This window comes from Hemitrygon akajei, chromosome 1 (assembly GCF_048418815.1).
Source record: "Hemitrygon akajei chromosome 1, sHemAka1.3, whole genome shotgun sequence".
Taxonomy (NCBI): Eukaryota; Metazoa; Chordata; class Chondrichthyes; order Myliobatiformes; family Dasyatidae; genus Hemitrygon; species Hemitrygon akajei.
In genome coordinates this window covers 89,452,690-89,471,952 of record NC_133124.1, presented here as the reverse complement: position 1 = coordinate 89,471,952, position 19,263 = coordinate 89,452,690, and positions in this window count along the sequence as shown.

The window sequence follows — 19,263 nt, the reverse complement described above, 5'->3', positions numbered from 1 at the left end:
TTTTGTCTGGTTTGGTTGGAGCTGTTAAACCTCTAAGCAAACTTATGCTTTTCCACCTATTACACTCGACAGAACTGGCACTCGCTTTGCTCTGGCTATTTCATTTTCTTCAAAATGCTGCTCAATTCATTGAATATACAATATCCAGTTGTCCCTTATGCAATCAAATGCATCTATCTTTCCAATGTAGCCAGCCACTTCTGCTTTGTTCATTTGTGATTATTATCACCTGGTACACACTGTTTATGAACCTGTGAATTTCATCTGTTTTCTACCATTTTTTTGAGTTGACCGTCTCACTCCTCTTGCAAAGAAAAAAAAGTTTGGCATTATTTAAAATTCGAATGTCTTGCTGCACTTTTTTAATAAACTCGAACATCTCACTGAACTTCAGTATGTAGTTATTGTCTTGGGTCTGTTTAAAATTTGCTCATCCCCACTGTTATGTTTTGTACTCCAAAATATAAAACTAATAGAAAGAAAAACATGGAAATAATGTGTCTACTTCATTCTTTTTTTAGTGAGGCATGCATTTATGACATGGCGGCCAAAAGGTGTATGCCATTCACATACTTTGTACATGTAACCTATAATGAATTATGTAAAAACAAAGAATGTTTAATCCAATAACATATTTGCAGTATTACCCAAATATTACTGAAATATTAAATGCATAAGAATTAAGACTGGCACATGGATAGAAAGATAAAGGAATATGGGAGTAATGCAGTCTAAGAGGATCAGCTCAGGCAGAAAACTTGGTCAGCATAGATATGTCAGGCTGAAGGGCCTACGTCTATGAAATATGACTCTGTGACTCAATGTACTTATGTTCGCAGGGAAAGAATTTGCATAAAGAGTTTTTGAGTCATGTAATGAATTATACTCAATGGTTAATTTTCAATTACCAGTTGGTTCCTAAAGTGAATTCTCTATTGACCTATCACAGACTTTTGGGAAACTGACGCTTCAGTGAAGCATAGATCGCCATTCTCAACAGGAGAGCAAAAGCCCTTCACAAAAGAATATGACAGCAGTTAATAAAAAAAAAGTACTCCAGCTCTACAAGGAGAAACTATCGACATCACAATGCCTTTCACATAGTTCAGGTATTGACAGTCAAGGTCTATAGCAGCAAAGACCCACAACACCTCCTTCTGCTGTTCGCGATAGGAAACACCTCAGTCAAGCGTTGCTAATAATGCTAACCCCATCTGCACAGACATGGACAGACTGAACTTCCAGTCATCCTGGGATACACACTTGGCAAACCAGTCTCCACAAAGCTCTCATTCAGGAGCCACAGGTGCATTATATTTGGCTTAGTATCTGGCTCATTGAGACCCAGTTTCAGCAGGACTAAAAAATGTTCGACAGTTATCTGACCCGGAAGTCAAGCTTTCGCAATGTCGTGGAAGGATTAAGTCTCAGACCTAGCGAGGAACTAGATCTCTGTAAGTGGCTTGATGGGGAGTCACTGAAACATGCAAGAAGAGTTAGATCAGTTCACATTAATAATCCAGCTACAGGTTTACAAATGCTGCAGTAGAGGCTTGACAAATACTATAGCTCTCCAGAGGCAATCGAAGAATCTCTCTTCAGCAGACTCGATAATTTTCCAAAGTTCTCACACAAGGAACTGCAGAAGCTAGGACTTCAATCATAGTCAACAAAACTGAAATACAAAACTTTATTATGAACCCTGATTGACAATGCCCTGTGCACAAGAAACTTCACCCCTTAAGGAAGTGCAGAGGACTCAGAGAAAAGTCGGAGACACTTTCTAAAGGAGCACCCAATATATTATAAGTATTGTGCTTCAACAGCACACCAGGTGAAAGAGTGTAAAGTCATCATACACTCACTGAGAACAACAATGACCAGCACGTAACAGCATTTCATTGAGGACCAGCACCTTGGGCTGGTACTGGTTCCAGTAAACCTGCAGCAGAGCATAGTGGGGAGGCAGCTGAGCATCCATCAGATGCAGCTACTTCCTCATGCACAAAGGCTTCCAAGGCAAATCCTGCTCTAAAATACGTCTAGCCAACATCTACAGGAAAGGAATCCTGAGCAAAAACATCAAGGCATCTGTGATATTTGATGATCAAAGCAACACGTCATTGGCAAAATCAACTTTCTTTGATACATTTAGTATTCAAAGTTCTGCTTCCCTGTTCACTCTAAGAACATGTTCTGGGACGTTAGAAGTTAGATAGATAGATAGATAGATAGATAGATAGATAGATAGATAGATAGATACTTTATTCATCCCCATGGGGAAATTCAACTTTTTTTCCAATGTCCCATACACTTGTTGTAGCAAAACTAATTACATACAATACTTAACTCAGTAAAAAATATGATATGCATCTAAATCACTATCTCAAAAAGCATTACTAATAGCTTTTAAAAGGTTCTTAAGTCCTGGCGGTTGAATTGTAAAGCCTAATGGCATTGGGGGAGTATTGACCTCTTCATCCTGTCTGAGGAGCATTGCATCGATAGTAACCTGTCGCTGAGACTGCTTCTCTGTCTCTGGATGGTGCTATGTAGAGGATGTTCAGAGTTTTCCATAATTGACCGTAGCCTACTCAGCGCCCTTCGCTCAGCTACCGATGTTAAACTCTCCAGTACTTTGCCCACGACAGAGCCCGCCTTCCTTACCAGCTTATTAAGACGTGAGGCGTCCCTCTTCTTAATGCTGCCTCCCCAACACGCCACCACAAAGAAGAGGGCGCTCTCCACAACTGACCTATAGAACATCTTCAGCATCTCACTACAGACATTGAATGACGCCAACCTTCTAAGGAAGTACAGTCGACTCTGTGCCTTCCTGCACAAGGCATCTGTGTTGGCAGTCCAGTCTAGCTTCTCGTCTAACTGTACTCCCAGATATTTGTAGGTCTTAACCTGCTCCACACATTCTCCATTAATGATCACTGGCTCCATATGAGGCCTAGATCTCCTAAAGTCCACCAGCATCTCCTTGGTCTTGGTGATATTGAGACGCAGGTAGTTTGAGTTGCATCATATCACAAAGTCCTGTATCAGTTTCCTATACTCCTCCTCCTGTCCATTCCTGACACACCCCACTATGGCCGTATCATCAGCGAACTTCTGCACATGGCAGGACTCCGAGTTATATTGGAAGTCTGATGTGTACAGGGTGAACAGGACCAGAGAGAGTACGGTTCCCTGCGGTGCTCCTGTGCTGCTGACCACCATGTCAGACCTACAGTCTCCCAACCGCACATACTGAGGTCTATCTGTCAAGTAGTCCACTATCCAATCCACCATGTGAGAGTCTACTCCCATCTCCGTTAGTTTGTCCCTTAAGATCTTGGGCTGGATGGTGTTAAAGGCACTAGAGAAGTCAAGGAATGTAATCCTCACAGCACAACTGACCCCATCTAGGTGAGAGAGTGATTTGTGCAGCAAATACGTGATAGCATCCTCCACTCCCACCTTCTCCTTATACGCAAACTGAAGAGGATCCTGGGCGTGCCTGGTTTGTGGCCTCAGATTCTGTATTATCAGCCGCTCCATGGTCTTCATCACGTGCGACGTCAAGGCAACAGGTCTGAAGTCATTCAACTCCTTTGGTTGTGGTTTCTTCGGTACCGGGACAATACAGGATGTTTTCCACTGTCTGGGTACTCTTCTCTGCTCCAGGCTCATGTTGAAGATGCGCTGTAGTGGTTCTCCCAGCTCAGTCGCACAGGCCCTCAGTAATCGTGGGGAAACTCCATCCGGTCCAGCCGCCTTGCTGGTACAGATCTTCCTCAGTTGACCTTCCACCTGTGCAGCCGTAATCCTGGGTGTGGGCAAGGTCTCCTGTGAGTGGCTATTTTCCTGTGAGGGAAGTAAGCCTGGTGTGGATTTCTGCGGTGAGGATGAGATTGTGCTGTCGAACCTGTTGAAGAAGTTGTTCAGCTGGTTCGCTTTCTCCACATCTCCACTTATGTTTGCCCCCCGCTTTGCACCGCATCCGGTGATGATCTTCATCCCATCCCACACCTCCTTCATGCTTTTTTTCTGCAGCTTTTGTTCTAGCTTCCTCCTATACTGCTCCTTTGCCCCCCTTATCTGTACTCTGAGTTCCTTCTGAACTCTTTTAAGCTCCAACCGATCACCATCTTCTGTTGCCAGAACAAGTTGCCAGAAGAAGAGCCAGTGGATTTGTCATGGAATCAGTAGCAGGGGAAGGTTTCATACCCTTGCCAACCCTCAATGAGTGTGACCTTATTCCTAGCAAAATGGATGAAATTTCAACTCCTAAAACTATACATGGTCATTCACATCTTAAGACCATAGCTGACAAGATTTTTCCACTTGACTCTTCTGCTGAGATTCTCCTATTGTGTGGCTGAGACATCATCTGTGTACATAAGGTACGTGAACAGCACAATGGTTGGCAGAAAGTGGCTTATGCCCAATGACTGGACCTAGGTTGGGTCATAGTGGCCTCATAAGCCCACTGTCAGGACATTTAAGACTAAGGTCCTGGAGAACAGATGCCGAAGTCATTTTAGACCCTGTGTGAGACTTATGTCTTCAGTCACACATTAAGAAGGAAACCAGAAATGAAGGATCATGGAGAGACTCCTCGGGAACAATCATGCTGAGCTAGCTCCTCCACCAAATCCCAAGAAAGAAAACTGGTGCTTGTCCAACTTTGGTGTTACCACCCTTAACAATCTGAACAAGTACAAATTCTGATGAACACAGTTTGTACTTTGCAGTAATACAGAGGTGAAGTGTTTTGAACTTTGAACTTGTCTTTCATTCAAGCATGCAATTCAAAGGCACATCACTGAGCATTGTGCTCTTGCAGTGTCCAGAGCCCAATTACAGTCTGGTCAGGGTCCTCTTGGGCAGTGATGGCAGACATTGAACAAATGTTAAACAGCCTCTTTCTGGGACAGGATCATCCTCACTCATGACCCCACACAGCCAATGAGATTCTGGAGTATGGCATGAGAGTTCATGTATTTATTAACTGCCCCTTGCTAGCTGTGGCAATTTATGGCCTTAAGAGAACAGCCATTGAGAGAGAGAGAAGGAATTCTGGACTGAAACATTGAGGTACAGCAAAAGGCATTTTTATGTTGATGATGGTCTTAACTCATTTTCTAGTGCAGAAGAAGCAGTCGCTAGCTCTCCTGTGTTTTCACTCCTGCACTGGGGTCATGAGACTGCTTGGGTTACTGTGCTTTGTGTCTGCAAGCTTCATGGTGACTTAACCTGCTAATATGATGAGCTGAAACCAAGACTGCGGCTGCTCCAGTGATTTGGATGTTTGGACTCAGTTTGGTTTGTAATGCTGTTGCTTGCTTCTACTGTTTCCATGATATGTGCTTTTTTTTTTCTCTTTCTCTGTGCACTGAGTGTTGGTCTTTCTTCTTTTTCATTGGGTTTTTTGGGCTTTTTGTTTTGTGGCTACTTGTAAGCAGACAAATCTCGAGGTTATATGTTTATACATACTTTGATAATAAATGTACTTTGAATCTTTGAATCTGAGATGCATCAATTAAACTTATTGCTGTTGTTGCATACCTGAAGGTCACAGACATTGCTGGATATAGTGAAGCTGGATTCATCCCGGGCAAGGCAAAGCTTGCTCCCAAACCAGATCTCACCATCCCAAGGATTGAACTTGGCACTGCTATTCCAGTAGTTAAGATGGCAGCGATGACAACTGAAGAGTTGGACATAGAACTAGATGGCATCAAGTTCTTTAATGGCAGGTCGAGATTGGTTATACGGTACATTTAATGAAACTTGTTTATGTACAGTACATAATAGGATCCTACACATCAGGCAGCCAATTCAGAAGAGCCAATGGAACTATGTTCCTGCTGGTCTCGACCCGGCTGCTCATGCCACAAGAAGGCTTCAAGCTAACCATCTCACCCTCTTCTCAAGGTTAACTGGCCCAGTGATTCTTGTTGATCCTCAACAGGAACATAGTCAGCAGGAAACTTTTGACTTAGTCGACCCTTAGACAGATGTAGAAATACGTCCTCTAGTAACAACCAACATCACCGCTTCAATTTGGCAATGCACATTTTGAGTGGTTTTCAAGCTGGAAGTTGCTTACCAGATCAATGGCCCAGCTCATTTCTTTACAACAGTAGCCAAAGACAGTCTTTGCAATGGTTAACACAGTTGTAAGCAATCTCTCAGGGTAGAGCAACTGAATCAAAGTCCAAAATACAAAGTCAATTTATTATCAAAGTGCATATATATCACTATATATGACCCTGAGATTTGCTTTGTTTTGGATATACTCAGTAAATTCAAGAAACATGATAGAATCAGTTAAAGACTGCACCCAAAAGGACAGGAAATAAATTGTGCAAATGCAAAAGAAAAGAAAAATAAATAATAATAAATAAATAAGTAATAAACATCGAGAACGTAAGATGAAGAGTCCTTGAAAGTGTCTATTGGTTGTAGGAACAGCTCAGTGATGGGGCAAATGAAGTTGTGTGAAGTTATCTCCTCTGGTTCAAGAGCCTGATGGTTGAGGGGTAATAACTGTGTCTGAATCTGGTGGTGTGGGTCCAAAGGTGATGGCAGCGAAAAGAGAGCATAGTCTGGTTTGGGGGGCAGAGGGAGAAGGGTCCTTGATGATGTATGCTGCTTTTCCGTGACAGTGCTGTATATAGATATACACAGTGGTGGGGAGGGCTTTACCCATGATGGACTGAGCTGTATCCACTACTTTTAGTAGAATTTTCCATTCAAAGGCACCAGTCTTTCCATACTAGGCTGGGATGCAACTAGTAATATACTCTCCACTACATATCTATAGATGTTTCTCAAAGTTCCGAATCTTCACAAACTTCAATGAAACTAGAGGTGCTGCAGTGCTTTGTTTGTAATTGTGCTTACATGCTGGGCCCAGGGCAAATCATCAGAAATTTTAACACACAGGAACATAAGGTTGCTGGCCCTCTCCACCTCTGAACCCCTGATGAGGACTTGTTCATAGACCTCTGGTTTCCTGCTCCTGAACTCAATAATTAGCTCCCTGGTCTTGCTGACATTAAGTAAGAGGCTGTTGTTGTGGCCCCACTCAGCCAGAATTTCAGTTTCCCTCCTATCTGCTCAGGTTTATCATCACTCATGTATGTCATGAATTTGGGTTTTTTTTTTGCAGCATTGGTACAGAGCAATACATAAAATTACCACAGTACTGTGCAAATGCCTTAGGCACGCTGGCTATGTATACAGTATGTGCCTAAGTCTTTTGCACTGTACTGTAACTCACCTTATGGTCACTCCTGGTGAGCATCATGTCGTCTCTGCTCATCAGACGTTATTATGAGCAAATATATTGTCGAGGCCATTATTTTCAAAGTAGGCGTGGTTAAAGACTGTTTTCAAGACTACTCTCTTGCGACTATCCTTTTGCCCAAGATTTAATGAATAATCATTCAATTTTTAGTTCATTAATTAAGTTTGACATCCTATGGATGCCATACTGGGAATGTTCTGGCCTCTAGAGCTGTAGTTCATTTTGTATGAAGGTCTCTTCCCTCTCATAAGCTGTTTTTTTATATAATTTAGTGTGCAGATTAGTATTGATTTTATTTGAAGCACATGGTGGAAGACACACATCTCCATCCACTCTGTACTTGCCCTTGAATAAGCAAAATTTGTGAGTCTTAAGCTTTTGGTAATATTGCTAAGCATTTAGTAGATACACTTTGAAGGAAGTTTATCATTGTGCCATGAGCTTACTCTTGTTTACACTGTGTAGTTACGGACTGTTGCATTTGTGCTGTATATTACTTTGGTTAACACCGGTTGTGAGAATAATCAACGGTATTGGGAAATTCAGGCATACAGTGATCCTGCATTGAACTTAATATGTATTTTAGTTAACTTTCTGTAGTTTCACAAGTAAAAGATCTCATTGAAAACTCTGAAGATAGCTTCTGTCCCGGGTGATTTTTAGCTCGCGACATAACTGTGGGTGTATATGCTCTGTGAGGGTAGTTGAGCCTCCCTCACATGGTGGATATAGACTTGCCCAAAAACAGCTGTTCCCAATTAACTCTCCCTAATTCCTACCTAATGCTCTCATAATTTTCACTGCTCGAGTTCACAAACTTTAATGCGAACAGAGTTAGATCGAAAAGAAAACAATAAACACTAGGCCAAACAGGGCCGTTAACTAAACTCTCAAAAGGAAAACGAAGCCAACACTGTGGCTGACAGGAATCACTAAATATAAGATGAATATTGCTCAGTCTTCGGAGTCAGTTGACTTGACAGTCCAATCTGTCAGCCAAGGCCAAATGCAAGCAGACAGTGAAATGTTGCTGTGCTTTGCCCAAGTCTCGACAAGCACTACAATGAAAAGAATGGAGTTAAATACATGGAAACATAGAAAACTTACAGCACAATACAGACCCTTCGGCCCACAAAGCTGTGTCGAATATGTCCTTACCTTAGAACTACCTATGCTTAGCCATAGCCCTCTATTTTTCAAAACTCCATGTACCCATCCATGAGTCTCTTAAAAGACCCTATCGTTTCCGCCTCCACCGCCGCTGCCGACAGTCTATTCCACGCACTCACTGCTCTCTGCGTAAAAAAACAACTTACCCCTGACATCTCCTCTGTACCTACTTCCAAACATTTTAAAACTATGCCCTCTCATGCTAGCCATTTCAGCCCTGGGAAAAAGCCTCTGACTATCCACATGATCAATGCCTCTCATTATCTTGTACACCTCTATCAGGTCACATCTCATCCTCCGTCACTCCAAGGAGAAAAGGCGGAGTTCACTCAACCTATAAGGCATGCTCCCCAATCCAGGCAACATCCTTTTAAATCTCTTCTGTGCCCTTTCTATGGTTTCCACATCCTTCCTGTAGTGAGGCGACTAAAACTGAGGATAGTACTCCAAGTGGGATCTGACCAGGGTCCTATATAGCTCCAACATTACCTCTTGGCTCTTAAACTCAATCCCACAATTGATGAAGGCTAATACACTGTATGCCTTCTTAACCCACAGAGTCAATGTGCGTAGCAGTTTTGAGTGTCCTATGAACTTGGACCCCAAGATCCCTCTGATCCTCCACACTGCCAAGAGTCTTGCCATTAATGCTATATTCTGCCATCATATTTGACCTACCAAAATGAACCACCTCACACTTATCTGGGTTGAACTCCATCTGCCACTTCTCAGCCCAGTTTTGCATCCTATCAATGTCCCGCTGTTACCTCTGACAGCCCTCCACACTATCCACAACACCCCCAACATTTGTTGCAAATTTACTAACCCATCCTTCCACTTCCTCATACAGGTCATTTATAAAAATCATGAAGAGTAGGGGTCCCAGAACAGATCCCTGAGGCACAGCACAGATCAAAGGCCTCCATGCAGAATATGACCCGTCTACCACCACTCTTTGCCTTCTGTGGGCAAGCCAGTTCTGGATTCACAAAGCAATGTCCCCTTGGATCCCATGCCTCCTTACTTTCTCAATAAGCTTTGCATGGGGTACCTTATCAAATGCCTTGCTGAAATCCATATACACTACATCTACTGCTCTTCCTTCATCAATGTGTTTAGTTACATCCTCAAAAAATTCAATCAGGCTCGTAAGACAAGACCTGCCTTTGACAAAACCATGCTGACTATTCCTAATCGTATTATGCCTCTCCAAATGTTCATAAATCCTGCCTCTCAGGATCTGCTCCATCAATTTACCAACCACTGAAGTGAGACTCATTGGTCTATAATTTCCTGGGCTATCTCTACTCCCTTTCTTGAATAAGGGAACAACATCCACAACCCTCCAATCCTCCAGAACCTCTCCCATCCACATTGATGATGCAAAGATCATCGCCAGAGGTTCAGAAATCTCCTCCCTCACCTCCCACAGTAGCCTGAGGTACATCTCATTCGGTCTCAGTGACTTATCCAACTTGATGCTTTCCAAAGGCTCCAGCACATCCTCTTCCTTAATATCTACATGCTCAAGCTTTTCAGTCTGCTGCAAATCATCCCTACAATCGCTAAGATCCTTTTCCGTAGTGAATACTGAAGCAAGGTATTCATTAAGTACCTCTGCTATTTCCTCCGGTTCCATTCACACTTCTCCACTGTCACACTTGATTGGTGCTATTCGCTCATGTCTTATCCTCTTGCTCTTCACATACTTGTAGAATGCCTTGGGGTTTTTCTTAATCCTGTCCACCAAGGCCTTCTCATGGCCCCTTCTGGCTCTCCTAATTTCAGTTTTAAGCCCCTTCCTGCTAGCCTTATAATCTTCTAGATGTCTATCATTACCTAGTTTTTTGAACCTTTTGTAAGCTCTTCTTTTATTCTTGATTAGATTTACAACAGCCTTTGCACACTACGGTTCCTGTACCGTACCATCCTATCCCTGTCTCATTGGAACGTACCTATACAGAACTCCATGCAAATATCCTCTGAACATTTGCCACATTTCTTCCGTACATTTCCCTGAGAACATCTGTTTCCACTTTATACTTCCAAGTTCCCGCCTGATAGCCTCATATTTCCCTTTACTTCAATTAAACATTTCTCTAACTTGTCTGTTTCTATCCCTCTCCAATGCTATGGTAAAGGAGATAAAAGTATGATCACTATTTCCAAAATGCTGTCCCACTGACAGACCAGGTTCATTTCCCAATACCAGTTCAAGTACAATCTCTCCTCTTGTAGGCTTATCTACATATTGTGTTAAGAAGTCTTCCTGAACACACCTAACATACTCCACCCCATCTAAACCCCCCCCCCCCACTCTAGGGAGATGCCAATCGATATTTGGGAAATTGAAATCTCCCACCACAACAACCCTGTTATTATTACACCTTTCCAGAATCTGTCTCCCTATCTGCTCCTCGATGTCCCTGTTACTATTGGGTGGTCTATAAAAAACACCCAGGAGAGTTATTGACCCCTTCCTATTTCTAACTTTCAACCACAGAGACTCCGTAGACAATCCCTCCATGACTTCCTCCTTTTCTGCAGCCGTGACACTATCTCTGATCAACAGTGCCATGCCTCCATCTCTTTTGCCTCCGTCCCTGTCCTTTTTGAAACATCTAAAGCCTGGTGCTTGACATAGACATTCCTGCCCCTGCACCATCCAAGTCTCTGTAATGGCCACCACATCATAGCTCCAAGTGCTGATCCACGCTCTAAACTCATCCGCTTTGTTCACAATACTCCTCGCATTAAAATAGACACATCTCAAACCATTGGTCTGAGCGTGTCCCTTCTCTATCAGCTGCCTATCCTCCCTTTCGCACTGTCTTCAAGCTTTCTCTATTTATGAGCCAAACTCCCTTTCCTCCGTCACTTCAGTTTGGTTCCTACTCCCCAGCAATTCTAGCTTAAACTCTCTCCAATAACCTTTGCAAACCTCCCCACCAGGATATTGGTCCCCCTGGGATTCAAGTGCAACCAGTCCTTTTTATACAGGTCACACCTGCCCCAAAGGAGGTCCCAATGATCCAGAAATCTGAATCCCTGTCCCCTGCACTAATCCCTCAACTACGAATTTATCCTCCACCTCATGCTATTCCTATACTCATTGTCACGTGGCACAGGCAGTAATCCCAAGATTACTACCTTTAAGGTCCTGCTTCTCAACTTCCTTCCTAACTCCCTGTAGTCTGTTTTCAGGACCTCCTCCCTTTTCCTACCTGTGTCATTGATACCAATATGTACTACGACCTCAGGCTGTTCTCCTTCCCACTTCAAGATTATCGTGGATGTGATCAGAAACACCTGGGACCCTGGCACCTGGGAGGCACACTACCATCCGCGTTTCTTTCCTGCATCCACAGAATTGCCTGTCTGACCCCCTAACTATAGAGTCCCCTATCACTGCTGCCATCCTCTTCCTTTCCCTACCCCTCTGAGCCACAGGGTCAGACTCTGTGCCAGAGGCACGACCACTGTTGCTTCCCCCAGGTAGGTCGTACCCCCAAACAGTACTCAAACAGGAGTACTTATTGTTAAGGGGGACAGCCACTGGGGTACTCTCTAACATCTGCTTCTTGCCCTTCCCTCTCCTGACTGTTACCCACTTCTCTATTTCCTGTGGTCCCAGGGTGACTACCTGCCTATAGCTCCTTTTTATCACCTCCCCACTCTCTCTGAACAGACGAAGGTCATCAAGCTGCATTTCCAGCTCCCTAACGCAGTCCCTAAGGAGCGGCAGCTCGACGCACCTGGCACAGATGTGGCCGTCCGGGAGGCTGGCAGTCTCCACATCTGACACTGAGCACAGAAAACCGGCCTCACACACATACTTTCTGTCTGTATTCTGAACAGATAACCTACCTCGCCTCGACCTGTTATCACCAAAGCCCCGTTGAGCCAAAGCCTTCCTACTCTGTTTCCCTCTACTCTGATGCCCACTCCTCTGACACCTGCTCTGTATGTCTGCCTTCTTTTTGAACTCTTCCCGCTATTCTCACTGGCCAACCTCCATGCACTCGCGCAGTCGTGCCCCATTCAAACCGCTGAAGAAATAACAATGAAATAATAATTAGCTGACACATGCATATTCACGAGTTCAATTGCCATATCTGCTGCACTGCCAAATCCGTGGTTGTTACAATTTAAGCCACTCTTGGTTTTATAAACCTCTGTGAAGTAGCCTGTCAGCCTCTCAGCTCCAGGAAAGAAAGGTATAGATTATCCAGCCTCTCATTATAACTCAAGTTTTTCAATCCTGGCAACATCTTTTTCTGCACCCCTTCCAGTTTACTAGCATCCTTCCTAAAGCTGCATGACCACAACGATACACTGTACCCCATACGCAACCTTACCACATCTTGTACAGCTGTAACATGACTTCTCAACTCCTGTACTCGGTGTTCAGACCAATGGAGGCAGGGATGCCAAATGTCTTCTTTTTCACCACCCTGTCATCATTTCATCGCCTTCAAGGAATTATGTACATGACGTGGATGCTAGAAGCTCAGGGAAATCAATAGTGATGTCTTGAAGAGAACAAGCAGATTCCTAAGCCTGCCTTCATTTACTATTGTAGACTTTACTTGGTAAGCATGGGTCACTTTACCTGGGTGACTGCAGACTCCAGGCACCTGTATTTGGTTGCTGGACAAACCTCAAAAAGCAGTCAAGTGCAAAATGCTTGCACTGCTCTCAAGTTCAAAGTCAGTCTTATCCTTGCGCCCAGAATCTCTGCATTCTGGCTTTGTTGAGATATGCCACACGTGATACTTTGCTGTTCCCTGCTACATTTCAGAAGTCTAGAATAGTTCAGCTGGCAAACTGAGGAATTTTCAATTTTTGGCAAATGTGACTTTTACATTTACATTAAGAAAAGGCATTTGGCTACAATGCAGGACTGCCAATTGTGCAAGCATTCGTAGTGAGCACATCCCTGGTAATTCCTCTTCTATCACTATACCTAATGCAAGGAGACTACTTCTTGCATGCATTGTTCTTCATAAGCCTGTGCAGATTCCTCTAACCCCAGAACCAGCTCTATCAACCCCTTCTGTGAAAGTCAATGTTGAGTTTATTGTCATATGCTCCAGTACATGTATGCCCAGGTGCAAAGAGAAACTTGCAGGAGCATTACAGGCACATGGCATCATATAAGCAGCATTCACAAGAAAAACATAAACATAACTTACATATTTTTCTCAAGAAAACACAATTAGAACAAAAATCCATTTTAGAGCAAGGTGGTCACATTGTTATTTAGCTGTACTGATTAATGTTTTGCTGGTTCAAGTTCAAAGTAAATGTATTATCAAAATACATATATGTCACCATACTACCCTGTATACTACCCTGTGGGCATACTCAGTAAATACAAAGAAACATGATAGAATCAAAGAAAAACCACACACAACAACCAATGAGTGAAAGACAACATATTGTGCAAATACAAAAAGAAAAAAAAAGAAATAAATAGGCAATAAATATCAAGAATATGAGATGAAGAGTCCTTGAAAGTGAATCCAAGGAATCCAAGTGAATCCAAGTGAACAGTTCAGTGTTAGGGTGGGTGAAGTTATCACCTCTATTTCAAAAGCCTGATGGTTGAGGGTTAATAAATGTTCCAGAACCTGGTAATTTGGTTCCTGAGGCTCTTGTACTTCCTTCCTGATGGTAGCAGCAAGGAGAGAGCATGGTCTGGATGGTGAGGATCCTTGATGATAGATGCTACTTTCCTGTGACAGCACTCCATGTAGATGTGCTCAGTGGTGAGAGAAGTTTTACCCATGATGGTCTAGGCTGTATCCACTACTTTTGAAGGCTTTTCTGTTCAAGACCATTGATATTTCCATACCAGGCTGGGATGCAACCAGTCAGTACACTCTGAACAGCACATCTGTGGATGCGAAGCTGAAGAGCAGGACCTCCAGGGTAACAATCTCAGGATTGCTACCTGTGCCACGTGCGAGTGAGGCAAGGAACAGGAGGATTATAAAGATTAATACGTGGCTGAGAGGATGGTGCAGGAGGGAGGGCTTCAGGTTTGTAGATAATTGGGCCTTGTTTCAGGGAAGGTGGGATCTATTCCGAAGGGACGGTTTACACCTGAACTGGAGCGGTACTAACATTCTTGCAGGGAAGTTTGCTAGAGCTTCTTGGGGGGGGTTTAAACTAAATTTGCAGGGGGCGGGGATCCAGAATGTGAGAGAGGATAGCGAGAGGAAGAATAAAGGACAGGTGGGGAACTACACGGTTCCGGAATATTAAGTGTGTAGTAGAGGAAGGTGGGGCGGAACAAGTGATAAGGAGGACTCGTGTACAGAGGGATGGTCTGACGGAACATGGAGTTAAATGTGTTGAAAGAATAAGTAAATGTAGGAAGGACAACAAAATTCTAGGGGCGTATAGCCCGATGGGAGTTCAGGGAGCTGGGTTAAGCACAATAGGCAGTGATTCAAACAGAGAGAGGAGAAATGGGTTAAAAATTCTATATCTGAATGCACGAAGTGTCAGAAATAAGGCGGATGAGCTTGAAGCCCAGGTGCGAATGGGTAACTATGATGCTGTTGGGATAACGGAGACATGGCTGCAGGGAGATCAGACCTGGGAAATGAATGTACAAGGGTATACGTGCTATCGTAGGGGCAGAAATGTGGGCAGAGGGGGTGGGGTGGCCCTGTTGGTGAGGAATGAGATTCAATCCTTTGCAAAGGGGGACATAGGGTCAAGAGAAGTAGAGTCTGTGTGGATAGAACTGAGGAACAGTAAGGACAAAAGGACCCAAATGGGTGTTGTCTACAGACCACCAAACAGTAGCATGGATATTGGGTGTAAGTTGAATAGGGAGTTAACATTGGCATGTGGCAAAGGTAATGTCGCAGTAGTTATGGGGGATTTCAACATGCAGGTGAACTGGGAGAATCAGGTTGGTGCTGGACCACAGGATAGGGAGTTTGTAGAGTGCCTACGGGATGCATTCTTGGAACAGCTTGTACGAGAGCCGACCAGGGACAAGACTATTCTGGATTTAGTGTTATGTAATGAACAGGATTTGATAAGCAATCTCGCAGTAAAGGAGCCATTAGGAGGTAGTGATCACAATATGATAAGCTTTTATCTGCAATTTGAGAAGGATAAGGGCAGCTCGGAGGTGTCAGTGTTGCAGATGAACAGGGGAAACTATGGAGCCATGAGGGAGGAGCTGGCCAAAGTTGACTGGACGGATAGCCTAGCAGAAAAGACAGTGGAACAGCAATGGCAGGTATTCTTGGGAATAATGCACAAGGTGCAAAATCAGTTCATCCCCCAGAGAAGGAAGGATTCAAAGAGGGGAAAGGGGCCTCAGTGGTTGACAAAGGAAGTCAGAGATTGCATAGCATTAAAAAAAAAGGAAATATGACAGAGCTAAGGTGAGTGGGAGGACAGATGATTGGAAAGTTTTTAAGGAACAACAGAACTTAACTAAAAAGACAATACGGGGAGAAAAAATGAGGTACGAACGCAAGCCTGCCAGGAATATAAAGGAAGATGGCAAAAACTTTTTTAAGTATGTGAAGAGAAAGAAGATAGTTAAGAACAATGTTGGGCCCTTGAAGAATGAATTGGGTGAAATTGTTATGGGAAACAGAGAAATGGCAGAAGAATTTAATGAGTACTTTAGATCTGTTTTCACTAAGGAAGACACAAGCAATCTCCCAGATGTATGGATGGGCCAAGGACATAGGGTAACAGAGGAAATGAAACAGATTGACATTCGGAAGGAAACGGTGATGAGAAGACTGATGGGACTGAAGGCTGACAAATCCCCAGGTCCAGATGGTCTGCACCCTAGGGTACTAAAGGAGGTGGCCCTGGAAATTGCGGATGCATTGGTAATCATTTTCCAATGTTCGTTAGATTCAGGATCAGTTCCTGAGGATTGGAGAATGGCTAATGTTATCCCACTTTTTAAGAAAGGAGGGAGGGAGAAAACAGAGAACTATCGACCTGTCAGCCTGACATCGGTGGTGGGAAAGATGCTAGAGTCCATTATTAAGGATGAAATAGTGACATATCTAGATAGCAGTGATAGGATTGGGCCGAGCCAGCATGGATTTACCAAGGGTAAATCATGCTTGACTAATCTGTTGGAGTTTTTCGAGGATGTAACCAGGAAGTTAGACGGGGGAGATCCAGTGGATGTAGTGTACCTCGATTTTCAGAAGGCATTTGATAAGGTCCCACATAGAAGATTGGTGGGTAAAATCAAAGCTCAGGGCATCGGGGGGAAGGCATTGACATGGATAGAAAACTGGTTGGCAGATAGAAAGCAAAGGGTAGCGGTGAATGGGTGTTTCTTAGAATGGCAGGTGGTGACTAGTGGGGTGCCACAGGGCTCGGTATTGGGACCACAGCTGTTTACCATTTACGTTAACGATTTGGATGAAGGCATAGAAAATAACATCAGCAAATTTGCTGATGATACTAAGCTGGGTGGCAGTGTGACATGTGATGAGGATGTTAGGAGAATTCAGGGTGACTTGGATAGGCTGGGTGAGTGGGCAGATACTTGGCAGATGGTGTTTAATGTGAATAAGTGTGAGGTTATCCACTTTGGGAGTAAGAACAGGAAGGCAGATTATTATCTGAACGGTGTAAAGTTGGGTAAGGGAGTAATACAAAGAGATCTCGGAGTCCTTGTTCATCAGTCACTGAAGGTGAATGAGCAAGTGCAGCAGGCAGTGAAGAAGGCTAATGGAATGTTGGCCTTTATTACAAAGGGAATTGAGTACAAGAGCAAGGAAATCCTCTTGCATTTGTACAGAGCCCTGGTGAGACCACACTTGGAGTATTGTGTACAGTTTTGGTCTCCAGGGTTAAGGAAGGACATCCTGGCTGTAGAGGAAGTGCAGTGTAGATTCACGAGGTTAATTCCTGGGATGTCTGGACTGTCTTACGCAGAGAGGTTAGAGAGACTGGGCTTGTACACGCTGGAATTAAGGAGATTGAGAGGGGATCTGATTGAAACATATAAGATTATTAAGGGATTGGACAAGATAGAGGCAGGAAATATGTTCCAGATGCTGGGAGAGTCCAGTACCAGAGGGCATGGTTTGAGAAAAAGGGATAGGTCATTTAGGACAGAGTTAAGGAAAAACTTCTTCTCCCAGAGAGTTGTGGGGGTCTGGAATGCACTGCCTCAGAAGGTAGTGGAGGCCAATTCTCTGGATGCTTTCAAGAAGGAGCTAGATAGGTATCTTATGGATAGGGGAATCAAGGGATATGGGGACAAGGCAGGGACTGGGTGTTGATAGGAATTGATCAGCCATGATCTCAAAATGGTGGTGCAGGCTCGAAGGGCTGAATGGTCTACTTCTGCACCTATTGTCTATTGTTTGTCCAAGTTTTAGATGACATGCTGAATCTTCAGAAACTTCTAATAGAGTCCTATCATTCCTTCTTTATTATGGCATTTACATGCTGGATAAAGGACCATAAGTCCTTATGACATAGAGTAAGAGCAGGTTTCGACCCATCAAGTCTGCTCTGCCATTCAATCATGGCTGATTTATTATCATTCTCAACCCCATTCTCCTGTCTCCTCCCCATAACCATCTAGGCTCTGACTAATCAAGAACCTATTAATCTCCTCTTTAAATATACCTAATGACTTGGCCTCAACAGCCGTCTGTGCCATTTATTTCCACAGATTCACCACCCTCTGGCTAAAGAAATTCTTGCTCATCTCTGTTCTAAAGGGATGTCCTTCTATTCTGAGATAACCTGGTAGTGGCTCGTGCCTGATGGTAGCTGTGAAAAGATAGCATGGCCCAGATTTTGGGGCTCTTTGGCAATACTTGCTACCTTCTTGATCAAACACGAGGAAATCTGCAGATGCTGGAAATTCAAACAACAACACACACAAAATGCTGGTGGAACACAGCAGGCCAGGCAGCATCTATAGGGAGAAGCACTGTCGACGTTTCGGGCTGAGACCCTTCGTCAGGACTAACCGAAAGGAAAGATAGTAAGAGATTTGAAAGTAGTGGGGGGAGGGGGAAATGCGAAATGATAGGAGAAGACTGGAGGGGGTGGGATGAAGCTAAGAGCTGGAAAGGTGATTAGCGAAAGTGATACCGAGCTGGAGAAGGGAAAGGATCATGGGACGGGAGGCCTCAGGAGAAAGAAAGGAGGGGGGGAAGCACCAGGGGGAGGTGGAGAACAGGCAAACAACTAAATATGTCAGGGATGGGGTAAGAAGGGGAGGAGGGGCATTAACGGAAGTTAGAGAAGTCAATGTTCATGCCATTAGGTTGGAGGCTACCCAGCCGGTATATAAGGTGTTGTTCCTCCAACCTGAGTTTGGATTCATTTAGACAATAGAGGTGGCCATGGATACACATATCAGAATGGGAATGGGACGTGGAATTAAAATGTGTGGCCACTGGGAGATTCTGCTTTTTCTGGCGGACAGAGCGTAGGTGTTCAGCGAAACGGTCTCCCAGTCTGCGTCGGGTCTCACCAATATATAAAAGGCCACACCAGGAGCACCGGACGCAGTACACCACACCAGCCGACTCACAGGTGAAGTGTCACCTCACCTGGAAGGACTGTCTGGGGCCCTGAATGGTGGTGAGGGAGGAAGTGTAAGGGCAGGTGTAGCACTTGTTCCGCTTACAAGGATAAGTGCCAGGAGGGAGATTGGTGGGAAGGGATGGGGGGGATGAGTGGACAAGGGAGTTGCGTAGGGAGCGATCCCTGCGAAAAGCAGAAAGGGGCGGGGAGGGAAAAATGTGTTTGGTAGT